At 34.6% G+C, this 12,590-nt stretch overlaps 1 protein-coding gene across 4 annotated transcripts in view; it reads left to right on the plus strand.

The window, feature by feature from the left end:
* The window catches only part of IL1RAPL1 (interleukin 1 receptor accessory protein like 1), a 757,591-nt gene that overhangs the window by 145,918 nt on the left and 599,083 nt on the right, over window positions 1-12,590 (plus strand). The window lies entirely within an intron of this gene.

Genomic DNA, 12,590 nt, shown 5'->3' on the forward strand with positions numbered 1-12,590 from the left:
TGTGGCTTTGGCTTTATTTAATTTGATGAAATGGTGAAATCTTACTGTTGTTTCTCTGTACTTCTTTCCTTCCTTTCCTGTGTTGATCAAAGAGATAAAATGACTTTAACATATTTTCTGTTCTCGCTATTTTATGCAAAACTGCTGTGAAGATTCCGCAGTCACTGCAGTTCTGAAGCTAAAAAGAGACTCCTAGCATCTCAGTCTAAATATTAACTGGGTGGTTCACTGACTATCATGCTTTACCTGTTTTAATATGTGTAAATGTCATAAAATACATTACATTCAGAGGATAAAATGGTAAATCTTTGACTCATTTCATATTCAATTTTAGGCCATAATATGACCCAAGTTCTGTACGAATTTCACACTTTTTCTTGATCTACCACTAGTATATAAAGCTTTGTATATATATATATTTTTTTTCCAGAGAATTTCTAATTCATTCTCAATATTAACAGTAAGAAAGATAAAGGAATTACAGGCCTATGGTGACAGATATGTTTGTGTGAAAAAAAGGCTGTCACCATCACAGATTTATTTTAATGTATGTGTTCTCTAAAATGCTGCTAAGATGAATTAGTTCGTGGTGCAATTTTCTTACATGCTTTACAAATGGGCAAAGTCCACTTTATATTTCAGAGAAAGATAAGTTTTTCTAAAAGCTCTTTGCTATCCATGTAACTTTGTAAACAACTGAATAAAACAGGGCTTAAAATAAATAAATAAATAAATAAATAAATAAATATTTTTTCTTGTATGATCACTGATGTAGATCTAGGATGGGTAAGAAGAAACCAACAAATGTCCCTACTATCTTTTGTAATTTATATGTTTAGTAGTATGAATGTTCAGCATACTTAGAATGAACACAAATAAGATTCCCTTTATTCTGTGGGAAAACTAGAAAATCAACAAGGAATAAGAAATATGAAGAATTTTATTTCAGATAGTAAAGAAAAAAAGTATGTTTGAATGACATTAGAAAAAGAGATGTGGTGAAAAAGCAATACTTTCATTTCATTTATTTCTGGACAAACAGAAGACTGTGAACCAAATCTTTTCTACTGCCAAGAAAACTCAGTCTTACTTATAGTCTATGTAAGTGTTTAGTGAATTCATCTTGGTGGCAATACTTATTAACTAAGATCCAGTTGGGTATGAGTTGGAATAGCAGAATGGGTAATAAACTTTAAATGTGACTAGTCCATTTTTCATTGCTTCTTGACTGATGTTTACTATTAATTCTCAAAAGTAATTGTCTCTCTGTATTCTGTCTGTAGGGTGTTGAGGGATTTTGTTTTGCAAGTGAGGTGTGTGTACAGGTATGCTGTATTTTAAGTGTGCACTTTATGCTTCGTGGGAAACTCCTCTTTGTCATAGGAAAAAAAAAAAAAGGAGAGAGGATCTGATTTCAAACTGTAATAATGACATTTCAAATTCAGAATATTACACATAAAACCTGAATTTTCAATATTTTCTCTGGGATGATGGGAATATATTGTGAGAAGCGTATCTAATATGTGCTGAATATGGAAAGTGTATCACAGACAACAGATGAAATAATTGAACATATGACAATAAAATGTAGAAATTTGATAATATGTTACACTGAAAAAATAACCTTCAGAGGCATCTCTCAACCAGACTAAGATACATGCAGACCCTTTTCCAGACTGCTATGTGAATAAAGCTGTCACAAAAAACAAACTATGCTTTCAATATGGTGAAGTCTTTCTAGAGATCAGATTTAATATTTCCTATGTTCTTTCCCTCTTTGCAGAATGGTAAGAGGTCAGAGGAAAAGAACAAAGAGCTGCTTAGGTCAAACTGCCAGGTTAAATATGAGCATGATCAAGATTTTGGGGTTTTAGCACTTTTCTATACTAAAGATAAAGAAAACGTAGTTTATGAAATTAAAATGCTTACAGTGTATTACTGTGATGCCACTGTAACCAAGTCTAAAGACCTTATTCCTAATGCAGCAATCCCATCCTTTTAACTAAGGTTTTGCTATTTGTTAAACCATAGTCTTATACTATCCACTTTTCATATGTGTGATATTTTCTTCTTTCTAAATAAATTTATCAGAGCATATGCTTTGAAGACATTTCTTCAAGAAGTACTGTTTCCTAGGTGGTAATAAAGGATGTCTTTATGAGAAGAATGCATTCAAATGGATAATTTTTTTCTTCAGTTTGCAGAATAGAAGAACTTTCATTTGGAAAGTCTTTGTGAAGCATAAAGATTGTAGGGAACAAAAGAAACTGCTTCCTTCAAATCTGTCTTTTCAAAATAAAACTTTTTACTGAAAAGTTAAATTCCTAAAATGATGCCCATCTTTTACTGCATTATTGTTCAGCTGAAAATGCGTGTAAATGTCCATTACTTATTCTTTCATTTGTTTCTTTATGTTAATTTTCACTGTTCTTTTCTCAAAATCTTATATATTTTCAAAGCATTAAAATAAAATATGTAACTCAATTTCCTTAATTCTTCTACATGTTACATTATAAATCACCCTTTAAGAAAAGTAGAATGCACCTGCATTTGGTATAAGTCCACCGTCTTGATTGGCTGCAGTAAATGTTGACACTTTATATTACTAAGTATCAGGATAGTAATCATTCCTTTAGCTATAAATTTAAGGGAAAGACCATAATAATATAAGATTATCAAATCAACACTTCTCTTTATTTGTTCAATAAGAAATACAATTGTGTTTGAGTACAAGTTCTTTAACTTATGCTTAAAGAACTCAGTGTCAGATATGCTGTCATAGAAGGCTCAATGATTACAGTTTATTCACTGAAGTAATCATGAACATATAATTATTTCTTCCATTACCAGTAATTACCAAGCCATTTTACTTAGACATTACAAAAAAGACAAAATAAATAAATAAATAAATAAATAAATAAATAAAGGCAGCCTGAGAAAGAGGAAAAAATATGTTCTTTAGTTGTGAACTCTAAAATAAAATATAAAGAGCCAATGGGCCACAAAATTGCTTTTGCTAAACAGTGAAATAACTCTTGTTTCCTATATCTACTTTCTGTAGAACTTCAGTCAAATGTAAATCTGCATATTTAGCCTGTTTGGCTGGCATTTACTGTCTTGTCTATCCCATTAGGTTTTGCAAGACAACGTGTGCCTATATAAAGTGCTGGTTTTGTATCAATGATTTTCTCCTATGAGTATTGATACCATTATCTGTGCATAGAGTTGCTGCTGTGAAGATGGCAATTCAAGATGTATCTATACTGCTGAGAAAGTCCTACCAAAAACCCTGGACTTTGAACAGATTATCAGCTTTCAACTAATGCCATTTCAGAGAAATGTAAAACGGCGCTATCAAATCACATATTAGAATGTAAAATCTTTGGGACAAGGACTCTTTTTTTGGACTAGAAATCAGGAAGAAAGTTAAAATTCACAATCCATAGCTTAATAGCTTAATTAGTTCAGAATGTTATTAAATAATCTCACCTAGGACCCATTAGACAATAATTCACATACTACTAGAGATACTGAATCTCTTTTTTTTTTTTTTTTCTTTTTTTCTGCCAGTTGTGTTTGCTTTCAGATAATGTTATAGGCTGGGTATCTAGGTACCCTCAGAAATAATAGATAAAATAATTGAACACCCAAAAAGAAAATATGAGTGACTAAGTCCTTGCATATTCATGCACACATTCCCTTCTCTTTACTGTAAGATTAACAGTTGAGGAAGAGAGAAGTGTCTTAACTAGACTGAAATTCTCAGCTTCTGATTTCTCAGCTTTTGGACAAAGCTAACTTCTAAATCCTTGTTATGAACTGGCTATATTTACTCAGGCTATATTTACTGGATCATACCACAGAGTTGATTGCCTGAATATAAACGGTAACAGAACAGAGTTCCCCTCTGACCCAGACCCATAAGAATGGGCCATTGAAGATTGTTATTTCTTGGTCATGTGGGCATGCAAAATGAATATTTAAGCTTTTTTTTTTTTTTTACCCCAAAAAATTAAACAGAGAAAAAAAGTTAAATACATTAAATAGCCAGATATTTTGGAAAACATATCCAGTCAGTGATTGCTTGGAGTTTGTTTATGCAATGACAATTTGTGGTGAGGTCTTTATGCCCCAAAGTGGACCAAGTCATAGACAAGCTTTCTTTGATCTGAAATGTATTAAGTACTCAACTGATTATATAAATGTTATAGCAGTATAGTGCTTTGGAATAAAATAAACATAATTATCTGAACATTGTCAAAAGGCTCATAGCAACTTTTCTGTGTCATTACAAGCTTGTTGGTCTCCATAAGTATCTATTAGTATAACTCATGTTAACCACCATGGGACAAATCAATTGTGAGCTAATAGGAGGACTATTGTTATTGATATATTATCAGATTGGTCATAATCACATATTTTGCCCTCTGGATTGGTACTGCTGTTCACATTCTTGAAGTTGACTCATAGTTTATCTTTAATCAGATATTCTCTGTGTCTATTTGGTAGGTCATATCTGATTACACCACCTACTGGGATTTTTAAATTACATTACCCAGCACTCTCTGATAAACTTACGACATGTTCAAATCTGTTACTGACATGTATTCTTCTCCAAGGGAAGTTCACTTAAAACAATCTAGGAATTATTCCCATACCCCAGATTTCCCTTGTGTATTCTTACTTCTCAAAAGAGTCAAAATCCCACAATTTCCGTGGTTCTTTGAGTAGTGCCAACCAGCCCAGTGTTTTAGGTTATGGTTTAGGTCTTTTTCCAGATTGGCCCCCCAAAGTTAAGGAGCAAATCCTAAATGGAACCACACCTTCCCCTTTCAACACAACATTTTTTATTTTTTTTTCCTTTCATACTGGAGATGTTGAAAAAAATATGGAAAATACAGACATGAAAACAAACTAACAAAGTGACCAAAAGAACAAACAAAATGATCAGAGAAATAGCAGCTTCAGCAGGGTTCAACGTTTGGGGGGAGGGAGGAATAGGGAGGGAATAAATGAAAAAGTAAAGAAATATTTCTAGGCATCTCACCTTGAAAAATATTCCTTTTCTATATTTCCTCATCATATACCACTCAAACAGCATTTTAGTGTCTTATTTTTTCTTCCCTAGAAAGTTGTTGTTTATCAAGTGTTAACTTTCATTGGGAGGAGAGCAGAATGCAACAAGAAAATGTACTCAGGTTCCAATTTTTGACCTTGTCCTTCATTTTTTCCAGATCACTACAAGGTCTGACAATTATGAATCCAAATTGTGCACTGCTTCTAACAAACGCATCAAAGCTTGACAGCTTATGTGGTCAGGTTTCATTTGTGTGTGCTGAAACTTCACTTATTCAGACAACCTGAAAGTATCATTATTGATTATTATTCAATGATTTTTAAGCAGAAATCTTTCAGATTGAAATAATGTGTTTGCGAATTTAAGTGAGGTTATGTCACTTCTATTGAAATTCTTGTAAGATAATATGGCTTATATACATGCAATATATCACACATCTTTTTTTTAGTTTATTTATTGTATCAGACAAGAGACGTAATGAAAGGAGAACTAAAATCCACATAGATTTCTTGTTAATGATTCCATTCCATTCCATTCCAATAATTATTTATCATTGTATCTGTGATCTGTTCTCCCTTTATATATTCTCTCAGGTCTTTCTCTTTCCTCAAATTGTACTTCATTCCTAAAATAAACTGTGCAAACATATTTTTATTCACTACCTTCATTTTACCTATCATTAATATTACCTTCAAGGACAGAGAGTGCAATCTGAGTTTCTTTGGTTTGTATTGTGTGATTTTTGTTGGTGTTTTGTTGCTTGTTTGTTGAATTTTTCTTTAGGAGAAAATGGAATTTACGTGGAATGTAAGTGGAATACATGGAATTTGTTAGATCCTTTGCCGGAATGATGAGACAATAATCCAAATAAACTGTTGTTATGATATATTCTGTCTACTTTGTTCTTTGTCTCTGATGTTTCAATAGATTCAACAGAAATTATGCAATTTTCAGATCCACTGGAGATCTGAAATATATGTGCATATCAAATATACCTCCTTCTCATAAAACTACATTGCAGTAAGACAGTGGTTACTTCATTAGATATAATTGTGGTTACTTCATTAATATAATTTATGTTCTGTATTCAATTTTCTAACAACATACAAGGTCCTAATCAAAAAAAGAAGTACCCTCATTTTGTTTTTAAGTTTTCATTGTTTAATGTCCTGACTATTAGTAAAATAATCATAGAATCATAGAATATCCTGAGTTGGAAGGGACCCTTAAGGATCATCAAGTCCAACTCTAATAACATGGTCTTCTTTCAATATTTTGCACTAACACAGTGGTATTTTAATTGCTAATATTTTTCATTATGCAGAAATAAGGTAGTTTTTGGGAAACATTCTGTCCAGAACCTTTAGGTTTCCATCTCTTAGCAGCTTGGATCTTCATCCATCAACTTTCCCTATGTAGTGCCATGTTCTTGTTCCAATACAGACAAATAAATTAAAAAAAATCTGCTAATTTTTAATGTGATTCACCTCTAAGGGGTAATAAACTGTAATTCAAAGTCTCTGGCTCTTGCAATAAGCATAGAGCTTATAAAGCTCTAAGAATTTATAAGCATAATAATAAGCATTTCCCTTGCTGAACGAGGGGGGTGTCCTGGTAACAGGAGATGCTGAGAAGGAGGAGATACTGAATGCTTTATTTGCTTCAGTCTTTGCTTCAAGGAATCCTTGACCCTGGAGGGAGGAGAAAGAGTTTGGGAAGTGGAGATCTCCCCTCTTGTTGACAAGGGAGTGGTTCGGGAGTGTCTGAGTGGGCTCAACGCACACAAATGCATGGGTCCCAATGGGATGCATCTGTCTGTGCTACGGGAGCTAGCAGATGTGATCGACGAGCCTCTCTCTATCATCTTTGAAATGTCCTGGAGAACAGGAGAGGTGCCTGAAGATTGGAGGATAGCCAATATCACTCCAGTCTTCAAGAAGGACAGGAAGGAGGATCCAGGAAACTATAGGCCAATCAGTCTCACCTCTGTCCCTGGAAAGGTGTTGGAACAGCTTGTTCTGGATGCCATCTCCAAGCAATTGGAAAAGAAGGTTGTGACGAGTAGTCAGCATGGATTCATCAAGGGGAAGTCATGCTTGACCAACCTCATTACCTTCTATGATGGCATCACCATGGGGGGTAGATGGGGGGAGAGCAGTGGATGTCATCTACCTTAACTTTAGCAAGGCTTTTGATACTGTCTCCCATGACATCCTACTAGCAAAGCTGAGAAAGTGTGGGATAGATGAGTGGATGGCAAGGTGGGTTGAGAACTGGCTGACTGGCTGATCTCAGAGGGTGGTGATCAGTGGAGCAGAGTCTGGCAGGAAATCTGTGACTAGCAGTGTTCACCAGGAGTCGGTGTTGGGTCCAGTCTTGTTCAACATCTTCATCGACGACCTTGATAAAGGAATAGTGTCTGCCTTCAGCAAGTACGCCAGTGACACAAAGCTGGGAGGACTGGATGACATGCCAGAAGGCTGTGCTGCCATTCAGCAAGACCTGGACTGTCAGGAAGAAACCAGATGAGGTTTAATAAGAGCAAGTGTAGAGTCCTGCTCCTGGGAAGGAACAACTGCACGTATCAGTACAGGCTGGGGGATGACCTGCTGGAGAGGAGCTCTGAGGAGAAGGACCTGGGGGTCCTGGTGGACAACAGGTTGACCATGAGCCAGCAGTGTGCCCTTGTGGCCAAGAGTGCCAATGGGATCCTGGCATGCATTAAAAGGACTGTGGCCAGCAGGTCAAGGGAGGTGATCCTCCCCCTCTACTCTGCCCTGGTCAGGCCTCACCTGGGGTACTGTGTCTAGTTCTGGGCTCCCTGGTACAAAAAAGATAGGGGTTCTCCTGGAAAGAGTCCAGCAGAGGGCCACAAAGATTATACAGGGCCTGGAGCATCTTCCTTATGAGGAAAGGCTGAGAGACCTAGCTCTGTTCAGCCTGAAGAAAATGTGTATAAATACCTGAGGTATGGGAGACAGAGGGATTTGGCCAACCTCTTTTCAGTGGTTTGCAAGGACAGGACAAGGAGTTATGGTCACAAGACAGAGCACAGGAAATTCTGCACCAACATGTGAAAGAATTTCTTCATGGTGACGGTGACAGAGCACTGGAGCAGGCTGCCCAGGGAGGTTGTGTAGCCTCCTTCTCTGGAGATATTTAAGTCTGGATACCTACCTGGCCAGCCTGCTCTAAGGAATCTGCTTTGTCAGGGGGGTTGGATACGATGATCTTCAAGGTCCCTTCCAACCCCTTAAATTCTGTGATTCTGTGATTCTGTGTTATAGTAAAGTTTAAACAGATGCTCCTGGTGTATTAACTATAATCTGAAATGATCTGGGATATGGGGTCTGTTACTGTTCAGAACATTTTATTTTATTGTTTCTCATGCTTTGGGAGGGAATGGAGTTCCATTAACAGAAACCTTAGATTCTAAATATTTCCAAGGCAAGCAAATTTTTTCAGTCTGTTCAATTCTATACTTCGTCCTTTCAACAGCTAATGGATTGTTTATGAAACTTCTGAATGACAGTGCAAAGTAGCTAAAATAGTGGCAATTTAATGGAAATGTTATTCAATGCCGATTTTAGATATTTATGAAATTCATTGGTTATTAACAACTTCAGTCACACAAACTGCATTAAATCTAATTCTGTAATTATACATGATGTACACATATGTGCTTCTTTCCAAGTACTGGAAGAACCAAATATATCCTTTTGAGACATAGACAAGTTGCTTGCTTGGATAAATCTTTGTTTAACCCCATATATTTCTGTGAATATCTGTAATTCAACAAAGAGAAGAATGTTCATTTAAAGATATAGATGTTCTCTTTAAGATATAGATATCTTAAAAATATAGTTAAATCAAGAAATTCTACAACTTATTGTAATAAAAGAAGTTTTCTGGAGGTTTCTGGATAATATGTTTCCGGCCTTTTGTAGTAGCTTTTCTGCTTGATGGTGATGTTCTCATCTTTGGAAACCTCCTGTGAAAGAAGATTCATTTTCTCACAACCATGGCACTGTAAAAATTTGCTTCTTCAGTGTTTTGAATGAGAGAAAGATTTTGTTGTTCTATTCCTTCCTTTACCTCCAGTAAATATCTATTCTGACTAATGGTTCAAGTCATTGAAGTATATTCTGTTTTATCCTGCTGTACTGCTTGTTCTGTGGATACAATGACATGATTATTATTTTTGTGTAATCATTGTCGCTTCTTGTCAGTCCTCATCATACAGATGTGTATATTTTTTGGCCATTGAGTACTGTGGTAAACAGAGAACTCATCCTGCTAGATGTTGTCACTCAGTTTGTTTACTGACTCTTCAGAGAAACTAGTTAACCTGAGAAATCTGGCATGATTTTTTTTAAACAAAAACAAACAAACAACAACAACAAAAAACTTTAATCAGTGAATTATTAAGACAGCTGGTAGAGGGCAGTTTCTTCATCATTTATTTTACAACTTGATTTCTACTTCAGTGACTCTGTGATGGTGGAAGATTTAGTTAAAACAAGCATGGCATTGACATTTAAATCATTCTGAAGAGCTGGTAATTATATATATATATATATATATATATATATATATATATATGACCTCTATTCTGTTAGCATTTAATCATTCTTCTATTTTTTATTTTTATTTTTTCAATTTTAAGTTACAAAGTTTGAAAAGATATGATAAAGAAGTACTGGGAGTAATTTCAAATCTGAAAAGTCTCCAAAAATGCATCTCAAAGATCTGTCATCACTTTTAAATGATATTTTAAATGGCAGTTTTAATTATCCTTATTTCTTCATTTTCATTAACTTTTGCCTTAAATTAATTTTTTTTTGCTTGTTTTCTTGTATTGAAAAAAAAAAATAAGTGTGTGTGTGTGACAAAGCTACTTTCTTCAATAAAATACACATGATCATTGAGAAAAGGGATCTTTGGAGTTCATTACAGCCTTGCAGGAAAGGGCAGATGTATTGCATTTCAGAATTTCAAAGCTGACAGGCTTATAATTCTCTATATATGTTTTGTAGACATACAGATTTGTTAAGCACAAGTTGAACAGTCAGGCATAGAATTTTCAGTGCTGCAGATTATCTGTGATGTTTATTTCTTGCAGGAAGTTATTCCAAAATGTAATTAGTTAAAGCTTCCCAATGGTAAATTTTGAGAGGGCATACACAGCCCTGTGGTACCATTTGTAACTAACAATGAGGCAATGATTTGCTTACATTACACATCTACATTATAAATCTTTATTGAAGTGTCCAGTGGCACCTAATTTTAATGGCATAATAATGCTAGATTGGAACAAAGCTTATTTGAAAATAGATATGACATTCACATTATTGTAAAATAAATGTCTTCCGTCTACTGTTATCACCGTGAATACCAAATTAATTCATGAAAATAAATGCTGAAAAACAACCTTCATTCTAATATACCTTACCCTACAAATATCCAAAATATACCCACAAAAATCCAGAATTTTGAAAGTTCAAACATGACTCAAATTTGAAGCCAGAAAAACAGTGTAGGTAAGAGGCAGATACATTTGTAGCATAATAATTTAAACATCATGGGAATTATTGTTATGGCTTTTCTTTTTTAATAAGTCAGTTTCTGTCTGGCAGCCAAGGTCAACGCAGCACGTCCAGTATAATTTAATCCCTAATTCAACTTCTTTATAAGAAATTAGTTTTCAAGAAGGTAGAGTGAATTCAGCATTGCTTTGTATACTCTGCCAAAAATGCATAGAAGAGTTTCTATAGATAAGAAAAAAGTTTCTGTATTTCTGTATTTTTAATGGGAACATTTATAATTGCAGATTTTTATTTATTCATTTATTTATTTTCCCTGATTCAGTCTGTGAATATTGAAAAAGTGTACTTTTTCAAGTGTATTTAAAGTGCATAATAAATATTACAGTAGTGGACTCAGCATTTTTTGCAAAGATCTTACAGACCTCTGGATTTCCAAGTTTTGATGAGAAATATTATGTTTAAAATAAGTATGTCTCTTTCTATTTATTCTGTTGTATTTTTTGTCTGGTTTCGTTTAACGTCTCTCTTACTTATTCACCTTCAACCCTATATTTCTCCATAATTCCACATGCAAACATTGTTACACTTGTTACATTAATACATTGTTACACTTATACTAGGGCTCTTCCTCTTCCCCACTATCTGCTTCTCTCTCCATCTCAGCCAAATTAGAGGTCTGACATCCTTTTCTCTTGCTTTTCTTTTCAGGTAATTTGATTTCAATAAATTTGTGATTTTTCTTTTCCCTTGTTGCTTTGTTATAATGTTACAAACAACAATGAAAAAAAAGTTTCAGTGCCAAATAAAGGACATGCAATACATTTGTGGAAATATATACATATATATACATATATATACATATATATATATATATGTACGTGTATATATATATGTATATATATATGGGAGGAAAAGTATGAGTCACTGTGGCTGAAATCTAACCCCAAATTAGGGCAGCATCTGCAAGTCTGAAATGTAGCCTTCCTTCTTTCCCGCTTTTATTTATGATTATTGGCTTGGTAAATGTGCCAATGGTTATGTAATCACAAAGCATATACTTTTTCTTTAAGTAAGAGGATTTAAGTGTCTGAGGAATAGCAACTTATATAGATTATATACAAACAGTCATTTATCTATTAAGCCCAAAGTATTTTACAAAGTGCTAATCCCAAAGGTGTCTTTCATGCCTGCAAGCAGTGTTAGTGTCTTTTATTTGATGGTTGTAAATGGAAGTCTATCCATCCGGTACTCCTGATTATTTCTTTTTCTTTGGGCAAGGACAAAGGAAAGGAAAGGAAGGGAAGGAAAGGAAAGGAAAGGAAAGGAAAGAAAGGAAAGAAAGGAAGGAAAGAAAGGAAAGGAAAGGAAGGAAAGGAAAGGAAAGGAAAGGAAAGGAAAGGAAAGGAAAGGAAAGAAAGGAAAGGAAAAAGGGGAAAAAGGGAGAAAAAGGGGAAAAAAGGGGGAAAAAGGGGAAAAGGGGAAAAAGGGGAAAAGGGGGGAAAAAGGGGAAAAGGGGAAAAAAGGGGAAAAGGGGAAAAAAGGGAAAAGGGAAAAAAAGGAAGAAGGAAGAGGGAAGAGGGAAGAGGGAAGAGGGAAGAGGGAAGAGGGAAGAGGGAAGAGGGAAAGGAAGGAAGGAAGGAAGGAAGGAAGGAAGGAAGGAAGGAAGGAAGGAAGGAAGGAAGGAAGGAAGGAAGGAAGGAAGGAAAGAAGGAAGGAAGGAAGGAAGGAAGGAAGGAAGGAAGGAAGGAAGGAAGGAAGGAAGGAAGGAAGGAAGGAAGAAAGAAAGAAAGAAAGAAAGAAAGAAAGAAAGAAAGAAAGAAAGAAAGTTAGTTTGCACTCATATCCTCCTCGTGTGTATTATAAAAACAAACAAACAAATAGAGAAATAAAAGCTTTTCTTCAAATTTGTGTGTTATATTAAAATTTTATATTATTTATATTATTTATTTTATTTTGTAAATACAATT

This window comes from Anas platyrhynchos, chromosome 1 (assembly GCF_047663525.1).
Source record: "Anas platyrhynchos isolate ZD024472 breed Pekin duck chromosome 1, IASCAAS_PekinDuck_T2T, whole genome shotgun sequence".
In the NCBI taxonomy this organism is placed as follows: domain Eukaryota; kingdom Metazoa; phylum Chordata; class Aves; order Anseriformes; family Anatidae; genus Anas; species Anas platyrhynchos.